We start from the raw sequence: 14,368 nt of genomic DNA, 5'->3' as shown, positions 1-14,368 counted from the left end.
TTAACTTATCGTTACCATCAGATCCGCTTTAAAAGCATTATTTACGATATCTATAACAGGTGGTACCATGCTATGGTATAATTCCAGCGCTGCGGTCGAACCATCACGACGGTAGACAATTCGCTATACATTTTTTAATAGACAAATATTGTTAATAAGAATTTTGCTTTTGGATTTTTAAGACAGTTTTTCCACATTTGTGCCCAATACGTATCGTATTCTATATCTTACACGTACATTACCTCCTTGAATAATTCATTGCACTATTCAGACCTGATGTCGTATTGAAATTTATTCCTACAAAATGCTGCATTACGTCAATTTACATTTTAGTTTTACGTTCATTTTGCTTGAAGTATATGAAAACATGAAATACTTTGACAAAATTTAAAAATTTACAACTTACTTTCGTTTGCTGATACTATGACAAAATATTTATTGATTTATCTGCTTTACGCGTATTCTGCCCACGTGACAGCAATTTGAATATCGTAAACATAGTGCTTTAGGTCATCATTTCTAAGAATTTTCAATCTTAAAAAGAGGAATAGCATAAGAATCTGTTAACTGTTCAAAGAAATACCGACCCTAAATTCAAAGGTATAAATAGTTACAATTTCTCCTTTCCTGTGGCAACGGAATGAGGGCACGTGACCGTTAAGGTATGTATGTGTGTTATGTCAACATGCTGCTTTTCTTTTGGCAAGATTTTCTGAGATTTTTTAAGCTAAATTGACTAGTCGCAGGTGGTTGAAGAGAAACAGGTCAGCGGGTCTCGGCGGCATGTCATGTTCATGTGTCACCAGGGTCGCATACAAGACGATTTCTTACAAGAAAAAAAGTCAAATACGTATGTGTATTTACTATATATTACTATATATATATTACTCACATTTTTAAATTTATTCAAAATTCATTTAGAAATTTAAAATGACATTCATTTATGAAATATAAAAAAGATTTTAACACATATAAAATAGACACTAAATTGTAAATAAAAAAAGAAAATTTTCATGTTCTTAATTATTTCAACTACGTTATTTAAAAATCCCGCCCTGGCCCATATTTCTATTAATTACCGTGACAACTAGGGCGTGGTATCTATCTCACGCTAGCCGAAGTCTACCTATTGCACGCTCTAAACATAATGAACAAGAATTGATTAAAAGTTTAAATAAAAGCCTTATCTCATTATCTTGCTACCTCGTACAACAAATATTTTATTTATTAATGTTAAATTAATGTTAATCAATATATGAAATCAAAATTAACGAAAAATTAATTCATCATCATCATATCAGCCGGGTAACGTCTACTGCTGGTCAAAGCCAAGGATTTCCAGCATCCAACGGCTTCCCACGACCCTTGAAATATCATCGGTCCCCCTTGCAAGGGGCTTGTCCACGTTGCGTCTTCCGGTTCGTGGTCGCCACTCGAGAACCTTTCTGCCCCAGCGGCCGTCAGCTCTGCAAACGAAGTGCTCGACCCAAGCCACATCAATTACGCAATTGATAAAAAAAAAAAATGTAAAAAGAAGTGTTTACTTTGTTTTGCAATCAATATCAATTCAAAGATGTAATCAACTAAATTGTAAATTATTTAAATTAGTTTTATTAACGCCTTAGCAATTTCAAAGATTCGTTGGTAGCTCACGAAATCGAACATAAATATAGCTTAGGGTTACCGTGTAAAAAAATTGAGCCCCTTTTTGAGTTTAAAATTAAGCATTCGTTAGAAAATTAATTATGTTACTTGTGCACCGTAATTATAATGAATATTCGTATTAAAGAGTTACAAAGAGAAATCTGCTTGGAAAATTAATGCTTAACTAGACGACAACCCTACATTGGATGCGCTTAGAAATGACCGAAGATTTATAGGCAATTTCCTTTAATATCTCAGCTTTAACTTAGTTTCAAAGATTTAATTTTGAGTGTCGAGTAACTCGATTAATTTCAAGATGGACCTTTTGATTAAATATCTGCAATCGGTAAAAGAAATTGAGAGCACGTTACTTTTTGTTGACTTATTTCATTAACTCAATGCTTGATATTGCTTTTCTAATCCTTATTATTACTTTATAAAGTATTCGAAAAATCGTCATTGAAACATAAATATGGCTCGAATGAATTTATAGACGGTATGAGAACTTATTTGAAAACTTTTTCTAAACGCGTCTGTTGGGAAAACTACTGGCTTTTGGCTGCATTGCAAACTCTAGTTCGATAAAAAAAAAAACATTCGTTTGATTCGTTTTTAATTGGATTTATTCACGGTGGAACTTTGTGACAAATCATGAGGTATAATATTAATAAATCACATAATAATAAATATTAACCCTCATTTAATTACATTTTAGATAGATGGTGAAAAAAGTAGTTGTAGTTAGTAAAATTGACTTATCAGGACATATCACTGTGTATGCTGACGATACTTGCCTTTTTATTTTACCAGAAATATAAAAGAAAAAGAAGAAATTGACCAAACACCATCTAAATAAATATAACGGTGTATTATTTACCGAAAAATACAAAAGTGTGTGAAAATATTTTTTATTTTTACTGTTTTGTAAGAGAAAACGTACATGTGTAAAATTCTATACTTACATAAATATTTAAATTTTAATGTTACTAAATTAATGAAGCGCATGTGTATTTTTTGGATTATTGTAGCATGTACTTACTGCCACAGATATAATAAAGCTAAGGTATAATAAAGCTAATTAACCTAAAAAACAACCTGGCTTTGAACTCAAATATAATATGTTTAATACAGGCATCCTTAAATAGTTAATTTTGTGATCGACATTTGCGTAAAACCAACCTCAGGGAAAGTGACAGACAACGTTTTAAAATTCACATAAATAATTAAAAAGGGCTTAAAAATGTAATCTCTGGTAAATAATCAAAAAAAAAAATTTTATTAACATTGTAATAAAAAATCACCTCATTACTCATTCGGGAAATGTTGACAATAGACTTATAATGAATATTATATCACCATAAGTGCGTTTCGTGTATTCTTCAAATCTTATAATTATTATGATCATTGTCGCATTATGTTTGAATTTTTTACACTTCACGACCGTATTCTGCGTTTCAATTTTGTTTTTACACTCAATCGAGTGATCTTCTTTTTTTTATAGTATGAGTTGGCGGGCGAGCATATGGGCCACCTGATGGTAAGTGGTCACCAACGCCCATAGACATTGGCATTGTGAGAAATGTTAACCATCGCTTACATCGCCAATGCGTCACCTATCTTGGGAACTAAGATGTTATGTCCCTTGTATCTGTAATTACGCTGCCTCACTCACCTTTCAAATCGGAACAAAACAATAGCAAGTACTGCTGTTTTGCGGTAGAATATCTGATGAGTGGGTGGTACCTACCCAGACGGGCTTGCACAAAGCCCTACCACCAGTAATTCTTTATAATTAATTTATACTTGTTTCCGTCGTTACCGTATGCCATATGTTTATGACATCATAATGATAACATATTATTTCTTCATAAACATAAAGCTATTGGCGATTATTTTTCTTGAGGTTTATGCCATAAACCAATTATATCATGATTCTTCAAAGAAATCCCGAAGCTATTGATAGCGGTATTGCTCGAAATGCACACGAAATACAATTAGGAAGTCAAACACTAAGGCTGCTAGTGGTTCAAACTAGATTTAATTACAGTTTCATAGCACTTAAGGGTTTCATCGGAAGTGCTCTTGCTGGATATTGTGCTTCCACATCCTAATCTAATTTATAAATTTGTTATAAAACTATATATAAAGATATAAATTGTAATGAATACCATTTTTAATGAATTAAAATATAGCACTTTTTGTTAATACTTAATTTATTCTGTTACTTAAAACCTATTTAGCGTATTGCCACGCCATTTTTTTCCCTGCCATACATAAGAAAAAAGTTTTAAGAAGAGCGAAATACTCTTATGAAATATGTAATACTTCTGTAAATTTTATTTTTAAATCTTTATATATAACTTTTAGTTTATTTAAGCATGTATTATCTCCTTTATTAAGTTGTATTTAAGTGAAATACTATTTAATAACATTATCTTATTTATTGTTTCAAGAACTTTTAATCTTATTTGATTTTTTTCATAAATTAAAAAAAAGTTTTCATTAGAACTTTATTCTATGATCAATCGACATCGCAATTGTATTCCATTTCATTATTCAAATCAAAATTCCAAAAAGGGTATAATGATACAAAACAAAATTCCAAAATAAATAAATTTATCATTATTATTTTAATGCTAAATGAATCATATTTAAGGCAGTAAATAACAGCAGATTCGAGTCATCTTGTCAAAAGTATTAAAGGTTTTAAACATACAAAACTTACGCCATAAATAACATAACAATGATATATAACCTTAGAATTAATTTGTACCTGTTTAAAACTTATTTTATTGAAAAGAGTTATAGAATGATGAATGGTAAATTGTTTTAAAATTATACGACGGAAATTGAAATAAAGAAGACGGTTTTGATTTTTACTATATTTACACAGAAATCACTTATTATATTATTATATTATGAATATACCTGGAAATATATGGAACATATTTTATAGATATACATATTATTTTACCTCATATAAAACCGTACAGTAATTCTGTAAAAATAAACTCACTGAAATATTAGAAAGTGGTTCTTGCAACATTTACTATTACAATCATAACATTTAAAGGACATACGTTTCAAAACATATTGAAATTTCAGCCCTAAAGGCATAAAAGTACTAGGACTTTTAAAAAGAGTATTATAAGAATCTAAGAATTTTAAGGTGAGAAGTAATTTACAATACTATACATATTTTTTTTATAGTACTTTTAACTATATTAGGTTAAGATGTTGATTTTTTTTATAGTACTTTTAACTATATTAGGTTAAGATGTTGATTTTTTTGTGTATCCTGTGTTTTAAGTATTTGTGACATAATAACATTTGCTTTTGTTTTATTATATTATTTTAATCAGTGTACACATTGTTTAAGAACCAAATAAATACATTAATTAATAAACAAGCGTATATCGGTAAGTCGGCTTACAACATTACAAGAGTGTATTCTGATAAAATAGCAATGCTGGTTAAAATTTAAAAATAATTACATTTCATTATACAAATCATGATATGACATCAGTGCACATATTGCTCGGGAGAATCAACTGATTTCCGCTTATACGCACTGTCGTCCAAGCATTTTTTTCTCACATTTCGTTGACATTTATCATTATATTTAACCGACTTCAAAAACAAACAAACCTCCTATTGTTGCCTAACAGTACAGTAGAGTAACAGCCTGTGAATGTCCCACTGCTGGGCTTAGGCCTCTTTTCCCTCTTTGAGGAGAAGGTATGGAGCTTATTCCACCACGCTGCTCCAATGCGGGTTGGTGGAATACACATGTGGCAGATTTTCAGTGAAATTAGACACATGCAGGTTTCCTCGCGATGTTTTCCTTCACCGTATAGCACGAGATGAATTAAAATCATAAATTAAGAACATAAAAATTCAGTGGTGCTTGCCCGGGTTTGAACCCATGATCATCGGTTAAGATTCACACGTTCTTACCACTGGGCCATTGCCTAAACTGTATGTTATTTAAAAAGATTTTTTTGTGATTTTTCGTGTAAATCTCCAGAAATCACAACTGTTTTATGATAGGTCTCAAGGTTCTCTTACGTAATTATTTTTCGTTGATCTCGTTAACATTTCCTATACGTATAGTCTTTGTTAGTAAGTCAAAATCCTTATTTGATTTGGCTTTTTTGTTACGAAGCTTATGTTGTAACTTTCCCTGTAATTTATAATATAATTATGTATATGAAGGTATAGCAATTAGTACAGAAAATATTAAATGCTTGATTATGCTCATAATATATCTACAGATTTTACCACTTATTATATAAAAACAATAAATTATAATTATTATGTTATTACAATTCTGACAATTTATTTCATACCTCAGTTTTATTGTTTTCTGGCTTAAGGGATGACTGTACAGTGTAACTAGCGGCGTAAGGGATATGACATATTAGTTACCAAAATTGGTTGTTATGTCCTTTGTGCCTCTACTTACACTGGCTCACTCATTCTTTAACCGGAAAATAACACTACAAAGTTTTGTTGTTTGGTGATACAACTCTGATGAGTGGCTTGGGGTGAGGTATTTGTGCAACCAACTAAACTAAGTGAATTAAAAATTAAAAATATATATGACTTCTGTTATTGATATAATATAAATAAATTGAGTTAATTATTAATTACACACATTTTATAGCAGGTTACCAATTAAACTTTTAAAATTACATATATAAAACAAAAGTGAAGAAAAATAAGAAAAATAATCATAATAATGTGACGAATTTAGATGAAATATCATCATTATCTATAAAAGCATTTACCGCTGAAAGAGAGAAAGATTGGTTCACGTATACATCATTAAGAATCGACGTTGACAGAATGCGAATATCCCATGTCCTCGGCCACGATGCCTATCTGTTCTTGTCTATATTTTATAAATCACGGACACTATTTCATTGAGAGAATACACCGTTCCAAAATCGAATCATATGAATTTTTTTTTTTCTCTAAAATAAATAAATATTAATAAAAGTTTGAAATGCACAAATTTGGAGAATGACAACCTTATGGAGTGATGTACGGCTTGAGAACGTCGTAAATATTGAAATTTAGTTTTGTGAAAATCTTTGGGATCTCAAACAGGTTTATTTATTTTATTCAGGAATAGCATTTTAATAGAATAAACTTATCATAATATTATTTTAAATACATATTTGTTTACCTGGGTGACGTCACGTCGGTAAATAATAGTTGCTAGTATATATTAAAAATAATGATAAATTTCAATATCGCTAGTACTTGTACTTTAATTTCAAATCCTCAATTATATCTCGTTTACAAAACACGTGTATGAAGCCTATGTAATGGAGTGTTTTTCGTGTAGTTTATTTTTACAGGCTTCATGGAACTAACGACTGCCAAAATAATTTTAATATTCATCATTTTCTTAACGATACCATATAATAATTATAGGTCTTGATTCTAACTTTTAAACCTATTTTAAATATAACAGTAGTAAAAGCTTAACTGACTTAAAGTATGTAAGTAGCGCCTACAATTATTATCTTAGCAATTATTGTGTAAGGTGATTTGGGGTACTTTTGTTAACAACTCTATATAAGTTTTTTTTTTATTTGACAGTGAGAGGATTTAAATAGGCCCGTATTACATATACACATACCAACAAGGCAGCTTATCAATCAATTAACAAATGCGAGCATTGTAGGACGTTGCTTGATGTTTTTATTATTACGATCGATGTGACAGCTTAGAATCATCTATACAAATTAATTGGAACCTGTTCCCACATTGTTTGTAGCACTCGGTTTAATGTAATCCGTGCTTTAAAACTAAAAACGTATAATAAGGTATCATTTCGATTATTTATGTGGAAAATGGTCTAGCGTGACTGTTAACTCTAAGATTTATCCAGTACTTGTTTTTCCCTAGACACAGCAATCATTGCTCAACTGTAATCAGGTAGTAATCCCAGTTACGCTTTGGTCATTAGGCACAGTCAGGGGATGTATTTAAAGATGTGGCTATGAATTAATATATATGTATAAACTTCTTTAATGATGGCAGTTACATTACCTTCTATTTTATATAGAATTCCATTTTTAAGCTATGTGCTTAAAAATGGAATTCACGTGGCACTGAAGTAAATTATCGATAATCTTTGATAAAATTTAATTTGTAAATAATAGAATCGACTATCAAAATATATTTTGAATCGATATTTTACAGGATAATTTAATTTAAAGTAACCACAGATTCGAAATGAAGATTTTACGGAGAAATGCAGTTAAGAAACTTAGTAGTTACTATTCCACCAATTAGGAAAGTTAGTGTCTGAATAATTTTAATTATAATGTACAAGCAAATAAACATGTGGCCTGCATGAAAATCAACAAATATCTACTTACTCTACGCTTATCATCTAGACATAATATTCGAAATTAACATATATTTATAAATATATTGATGTAGTCATATATATTAAGTCTGCCTCCGTCAAATCAAATCAAATTAAAATTTGGTATATGCCAAAACAATTAAAATAAACTCTATACATTTACAAGAAATTTAAACATAAAATTAACAACTAAACATTATTTTTTATAGTTGATAATTTTCAATATGCCACCAAGTTTGACCTGGTTAATGAGCATTGAACTATCATCACAAATAATGCGTAATATTATAATCATTTGCAAATTATAATATATAATATTACAAAACAGCATGACTTGAACCTAGGTGACTCCAGTTTTTAGCCCAAGGTACTCCGCTAATGACGCTAAGAGTCTAAGATCTTCTATCTTTCATACGATACAAGTTGCATCGTTCAAAGGTTTTTAGGTTTATATTTTTATTTTATAACTCGTAGACTTCTTAATCAAGGTTTCGATAATAATACTACGATTACCTTGACTCAATTATTCCTGTCCAGAAATGGATGTATTTATTAAAATTGCTGTTATAATTACAGGCTTATTTTATGAATGTATACAAACAGTTCACCAATTACGTTTTAAAATTACATGTAATGTACTAGACTTATAATTGACTTAGGATAAAATATATTTTATTGCAGCTCTTTAATGTATATTATCAATCAATAGCGCTGCAAATATGTAAAAAAAGGATACTATATTAGGCACATGAATGTCTCTAAGACTGATATTCGAAATACTAGAATATATTCGAAATGTCATTTTGTCAGCTTTGGATTGTCCAAGAAAATATTTTGTGAAAGATTACAAAAAAAATGTTTGTCAATTTATGTATATGTCCTGTGATTTTGATTTCAACTATGTGCCCTTTTCTTACTTATCAAGAATGCTAATAGCTACCCCCATCTACTATTATACTCATGTATATGTGTAAATCTAAAAAAATAGGTACTGACGTTACGTGCTTGAGTTCAAAAAGTGAGTCGCTGAAGAACTCCTATTTCTGCTGGTATTAATGCTGGTTATGTGCAAAATATATTGAAATTGTCACGTATCATAGGAAAGAGACTAAGGACATGAGCAATTGCCAGTAAAACTAAAGGCAATGTTTTTTTTTCATGGAAATGTTTTGTAATTACACTGTTGTTATGAGTGGGTGGGTAGTGGCAGACGAGCTTGCACAAAGTCCTACCACCGGTAAAATATTTCTTGCAGAGCCAATGTCTATGGTGGTGACCACTTACCATCATGTGGCCCATTTCCCATCTGCATACCTATTTTATACAAAATAAATATCTTGTCTACACATTAAAAGTATTCATAAAATCAAAATGTTACCTTAATAAATTCGAATGAAATGAACTTATTTTTTTTTCTGTAACTATTTGCTCTAATAAAGGCTAAGCTTTTTGGAGACTTAATTATAATTATTATATTTAGAACGTGAAAAAAATAAAATGAATAATGTTATAATTTTATTTGATCGTGAATTGTACAAGAAGTGAAGCGATACGATTATAAGGGTTTTGCGCTTATATCTCGGTCAAGGCTCTCGAGCGAGAAATAAAATTTTAAATTCTAAAATTATGAATAAGACATGATTTTGAATAAATTTATATTCATTTAAATTACGATACATTTTACATAAAATTAATTTTGTTACGTTATTACGTGATATAATTTTAGTTTGAATGATAATAATGTAATTTAAAATGCTTGGTGTAAACAAAAAAACACCTCATTAAGTTGCCGATGCTGAATAAAATTATGATCTTTTTTAATTTTTTTTTATTCTGTATTTATATATGTATATTTGTTCGTTGCTAAGCCATTCGTCTTCAGCTAAACTTTGATGAGCTGTTTTGCGTAAGCAAATGAAGATGAAGATCCAAAAAAACAAGAATTTTTCTTTGTGTGTTTATCCTTCACTATAAACGTTCTATGTAGACCGTTGACCCGTGACCTGTGCGAAGCTGGGATGTAAAGTGTAATATAATAATGTATAAGAAGCTTCACTATATAATAGACTATGCAACAATACTAATTACATTAGATACGGCACATGTAGTTCAAGGTTCTAAATGTCGGAAGGCTTGTTTTGCTTAGTGATAACTAATCAAGTTAAAAGTTTCTGGTGTTGATGTAGGCGTTAATGTAATAATCGAATTTGCCACTCCAGCTCTCTACAGTATGATTTTTTTTTTCATCGACCTAGTTTCTTTGGATATAAAACATATTTTAAGACTTGGCGAATTTTATAATATTTTGTATATTATAACTATTTTATAACTTTGACAGCAGCTTGACATAATTCCGACTTAATATTATGTGTAGACAAATGGGACTTCTAGGGACCTTCCTAAGTTAATAAACTTTGTCAGCTTAGAAAATAGCTCATGTTTTTATTACCTTTTTATCTAAGATGATAGTTAACACGGGATGTATTGATATATGTTAAAACTATCATTAAGCTGGCTTACGTTACCGTATGTATTATAATGCCCAATTTCTATTACACGTACTGGCACGTCATATTTCTGCATAAATAATGCAGAAATGCAAAAATTCTGCATAAAAGTGTATTATGTAATAAGGATACCATCTCGTGTGATTTACTAAAGAAGCCCGACAAGCGTCCATCGTTGCCTACTCCACGTTATATAATAAATTTCGCTCGCTTATTCTCTTATAAGTAACATGAGTGATAATATTTTTTAGTCATTGCATGCATTTTAGTCTCTGAATAATATTTAAATTAATTTATTATGCTAGAAGAATTATCTTCAAGAATATACTTTGAGAAGTTAAGAGAATCATATCATAAATTATGAATCTGAATGAAATCTATAAAACATATAGCTGTTAGTTCTATAATGCAAGGAAAATTCTTAACTTTTCATTCTCCGAGCCATTGGACAATAAGCTAGGGTTTGGTTAGTTGAACAAGTTCATTCAAGTTGTTACGTCCACAAGACGCTGGTTTTCGAATAAGCTAAGTCTTGTTCAGAGTCTGACCTAACTGTTTAATTTAATCGAACAAGATAATATTGTAATTCAATGTATTTTTATTCAAAATATATACTTTACATCTTTTTTTTTATTTTTTACATCTATTACTTAAATTGTCCTTTTGGGATAGATGTGACATTTGCGAGAATATTTTATAACTTACGTGTAAAATAGAAACGGAACTCAGTGCCACGGAATATTTATATTCGCTGGTCTTATTTAATTTTTAAGGAAATATTGTGTATTTTCTGTTACTGTCGTAATTCATTCGAAAACGTATATTTAATTATTTAACATATTTTAAAACTGTGACCATATATTACTTGATTTTCTTTCTGAGTTTTTAATACTTAAATAAGTATTTGTTATTTATTTAGATCAATACAGCTTAACAAAAAAATTGCATTGAAGCTAACGTTTTTTTTTTTTGGTTACGAGTACATACTTTCAAAGGCGCGCAAATACACACATACAAACATGTTTGCATACATACATAAGTGCACGAACGCACTGGTGTTAGGGCTTTGTGCAAGTTCGTCTATTGAGGTACCCACTTATCAGAACGGAAAAACTATTATACCAAAAACAGCAGTACTAGTTATTGGTGTATTCTGGTTTGAAGGGTGAGTAAGTCAGGATGATTACAGACACAAGGGACATAACATCTTGGTTTCCAAGGTTTGTGGGGCATTGGTGATGTAAGCGATTGTTAACATTTCTTATAATGCCAATGTCTATGGGCGTTGGTGACCACTTACCATCAGGTGGCACATCCTTGTCTTCTTAGTCTAAAATGTTGATAAAGTTACATAATATTGTCAGTAAAATTTATTTACAGATTATGTTACGTACAAATAATGTAAATCCGCACAGTGGGTTTTTTTAATAATACGTTTTTTGAATAAAAAATTATTGAACAAATTGCACATATACAAAAGTATTCGTGCAATTTGTTCAATGAATTAAATTAGTATGATTCGTCACGTTTACTTTTTATTGTATATAATTACTTTTGTTATTAGTGGTCCTATTGCTTTGAGTAAATCTATTTGAGTGTGTCCCACTTAGTCAGTTCTACCGTTAAAGAACGAATTTAAATGATCCTATTATCTACATTCAAAGTTAAAGCTAAAATCTTCAGTTAAAAATTTGCTAGCGGATTTACTTTAGTTATTTTATTTACTACTCAGTAGGATTATTCTTTTTTCATCAATTGTTCTTCCTTTGCACCTAATTAAGAACAATCTTTGAGATTAAAAGTCGTGTATAGAATATCATCTAGACTCTAGTATAATGGGCCTTAATCACGGAAAAAGCGCTTAGCACGGCCAAAAATTAAAGTTAAAAATATGTATTAGCTGCTGCGTACTATCTTAACGAAAAAACATTGGAATATCGTTTATAAAATGAGAGTCAAAATAGTCTGGGTTGGTTGCATAGAATTCAGATCCTATGCAGCTATATTTCATGAAATATTTCATAAAATAAAATAGAAGATGTATTTCAGAATTGTTATGAAGTGGTTTGTACATCACTTATTTCGAAGTCAAGTTTGCACGTTTGAGGCAAAATATTGGAAGTATGAAAGGAATATTCAAGCGAATATATTTTCAGAGATAATGATGCGGGTGACATCGATTTGTGGTATATAGGACATATATATTGAAATGTCATGTGCACTCTCATCTAAAAATTATAATGAAGACGTCAACGTCGAAAACAGATATTTTATATTTAATGATAACATTTTAATCCTAACCTAAAATAACTTATTTGGTTTTTTACTATTTATGCTTATTAAAAACTATATATATTTCGTGAGATCACTGTATAGAGACATGCTAATTTTATAAAGTTGTGTTCAGGTCTGTTTCAAAAAACAAGTGCACTTTTTATTTTTTAGCTCTCATAATCCGATGGAATGCCAAACCCAACATTAACAGAAATAATTCAGGCGCAGGACCGACGGATTTACATGTCCGGCCGACGCTGCCAAATTCCAGACTTCTCACTGTTACTGAGTATTACTCGATAGAAAACTTTTACATTCTAACCAGGATTGTCCAGATCTTAACTCGCACCTCGAGGTCTGTAGCTTTGTAAGCTATCCACTAGACTAACGAGAAACTCTCACTCTCTTCATATAAATGATATTAACGTAAAAAGTGAACGCTTTATGTCGGGTTTCTGTTCAATTGGCAGCGACTTGGAAAAGGCGTGTCTAGATCTTGTCTAACTGTGACTGATGATTGTTTGAACAAGACATATTGGTTACCACTGCTACCACTGTTTTTAACCCACAAATGAACTTTTGATTTATTTTTATAACAAAACATATTTTATATATGCATAGAATCAAAATCAATAAAATATTTTATATAAGCAATTTTATCATTACTTAAGCATGTTTGTTTTTATTTTATTTTTTTGTTATTTGCATTAACTAGTGCTTATGAATAAATATTTTTGCACACATTTATCTTATACATAAAAAATTGTCTGTTTTTGTTCGAACGAATAAAATTACAGACAGAGATATAAATAAATCTATTATTGACACTAGGCGGTATATTTATTAATTTATACAATAACTTTACAAATTGCTTATACAAATAGCTTTAAAATTTAATTCAAATATTACTAATTGAAATTGTTGACGAAATATTTATGCCCTCTGTTACTAATAGTTGTTGGCCGCGACGTCAACCGCGGCTCCTGTTGTCGAAATCGTGTAGTGGAAAATTAAGTTTTAGCTTCATTATAATGCTTCGAAGTTTTCAAATCAAATAAATTGAGCTCAAAAGAATAGTAGCCATTACAGGGTTCCACTTTCCACTTTTTGGCTACATCATTAGATCAGCTTCATCGTACGTCGATGCTGTGAAGGACGTATTAAGAATCTTGTGCACATTCTCCAAATAGTAACCTTTAAAAGACTTACATACTTTACGTCAATGTTTTAAAGTGTATATATATGTAAAGAATTTGTGTAAATCAACGATGCATCGCCAATTATTTTAATTATAATTTTGGATGAAGCAACTCATATATATCTATTAAGTTATTATTAAAGATTATTTATCAACAGATTTATTTGTGCAACAATATTTATTTTTAAAAGCTTAAGGATACAAAGACGAAACCGACCTAAGTTAAAAAATAACAACTATATGTTTAAAAGACTAAATGAATCTATTTAAAAAACTTATTTTACTATAATTGAATATAAAGAAACGAGTATGTTTACAGAAAAATAAAAATTCGAGGCACGGTAGCAAGAAACCTTAAAT

The sequence above is a fragment of the Nymphalis io genome, chromosome 12 (assembly GCF_905147045.1).
Source record: "Nymphalis io chromosome 12, ilAglIoxx1.1, whole genome shotgun sequence".
NCBI lineage: Eukaryota > Metazoa > Arthropoda > Insecta > Lepidoptera > Nymphalidae > Nymphalis > Nymphalis io.
The sequence above is the reverse complement of the archived record's forward strand: the minus strand, read 5'-3'. Positions refer to the sequence as shown.